This window comes from Pteropus vampyrus, unplaced genomic scaffold (assembly GCF_000151845.1).
Source record: "Pteropus vampyrus isolate Shadow unplaced genomic scaffold, Pvam_2.0 Scaffold21791, whole genome shotgun sequence".
NCBI lineage: Eukaryota > Metazoa > Chordata > Mammalia > Chiroptera > Pteropodidae > Pteropus > Pteropus vampyrus.
In genome coordinates, this window is record NW_011910572.1 from 1 (window position 1) to 1752 (window position 1752).

Sequence of the window (1752 nt, forward strand, 5' to 3'; positions counted from 1 at the left end):
AATAATAATAATTATTATTTTTATAGGCAAGGCAACCCTTGGTTGACCTCACAGATTGCAAGGACCTTGTCAGCTTACATTCCCTTATTTTTTATATTTTACACCTACAACACCTGGTCTTCCTAGGTGGTCTCCCATCCAAGTACTAAGCAGGCCTATCCTGCTTAGCTTCTGAAATCAGACGGGATCTGGCTTGTTCAGAATGGCATGGCTATAGACTGGCTTAGATAAATTAAAGGCATATAACATTTCCTGTACTTTGTGTTTGGGGACACAATTCTTAATCACCTCTGGAAATGTGTAACTGGTGCAAATAAATCTCAGTATTTGGTCATTAGTAAGTTACCTCTTTTTACAGAACAAATCTCTAAAACACCTCTATGAAGTTTTCTTAGTTTGCCCAGTTCCATAATGATCCCTTCCTATTCTGAACTTCAATTATTTACCATCTATACCATTTATTTCATGATTCATTAATATGCTGCTTTGTGACATTTTTTTATTTGGTTATCTTTTATTATTTAACTCATGTTTTATTAACATACCTAGATTTTAAGCTTGTACTGTGATAGGAATTACCTAAAAAAAGAAGTTGAATAAGTGAATGTGTGAATATTGCTCTAGACTGAGCTGTCTAAGGGCAGGAACTAACAATACCAATTTATCTATGTGTTTTCAGCAAACAGTACAGGTACATAGGAAGTATTCAGTACTTGTTTGTTGAAGGACTGCATGAATAGATTAATAGACTAATATAGAATGAAGGCACAAATGCATATATTCACTTGAAGAGTTGATTCATTTATATCTCATGAAAGATTAGTTTGTTACACCCAGATATGAATTTCTAATGCAACACAGTATGTTTTTACTAATATATTGAGGCAACCCATCAGAAAAATGTTAGTAATACAGGAAACTTTGATTAGATCTCACAAATTACAAGGTCTCTTCTTAATTTTTTAATCAAGTCCCATATTTTATATTTATTTTTCTTTCTTGTATAAAAATGAGGATAGCAATCCCCTCAGCAACACACTCACTAAAATTTCTCTCAAGCTCTGTCGTTTTTTTCCTGAGAGTTTAGAATTCCCAGTTGCTCCCAACTCATACTGTTTCATTTTATCTCAGGTAGATTTGAGAGGTGAAATCTAGAGTTTCTTTTGGTGGAGAAAATGTCAGGAACTTCTTGTAAAGCATTTCTGTGGCAGTTTAAATTAATATTTGACAATTCTCCCATTGATATATGGGTTCTACGCCCACTGTCCTTGTATCTGGGTGAGCTTGTGAGGATTGAAACCAAGAAAATATGGCAGAAATAACACTTTGTGACTTCTAAGACCAGACCATGAAAGGCTATGGATGTTCTGACTTGTCCATTGAAACAATGAGCTGTGTGATCATAAATTTGACTATGCTGAGGCCTTTAGGCTGGAGAGGCCATGTGTATATGTGTGCAGCTGCATTTTCCATCTATCTTTTCCAAGGTACCACTTGTGTATGTGAAGAAGCCACCTTAAAAGTGGGTTCCCAGCCTCAGTTGTTCTAGCTCCAGCTGTTGGAGTCATTCCCAGATGAGGCCTAAAATATTGAAAAGCAGAAACAAGCTGTTTTCTGTTTGAATTTATGACCCACAGTCTCTGTGAGCATAGTGAGAATGCTCATTTTATGCCACTAAGTTTTGGGGTGATTTTTTATGGAACAATGGCAACTGGAACAATTATTTCAAGATCATATTTTGTCTACTGAAGG

The 1752-nt window shown here is 35.6% G+C and overlaps 1 pseudogene; it reads right to left on the minus strand.

Moving 5' to 3' along the window:
* Positions 1–101: 101 nt before the first annotated feature.
* On the minus strand, positions 102–219 carry LOC111735286 (annotated as a pseudogene).
* Positions 220–1752: the final 1533 nt, after the last annotated feature.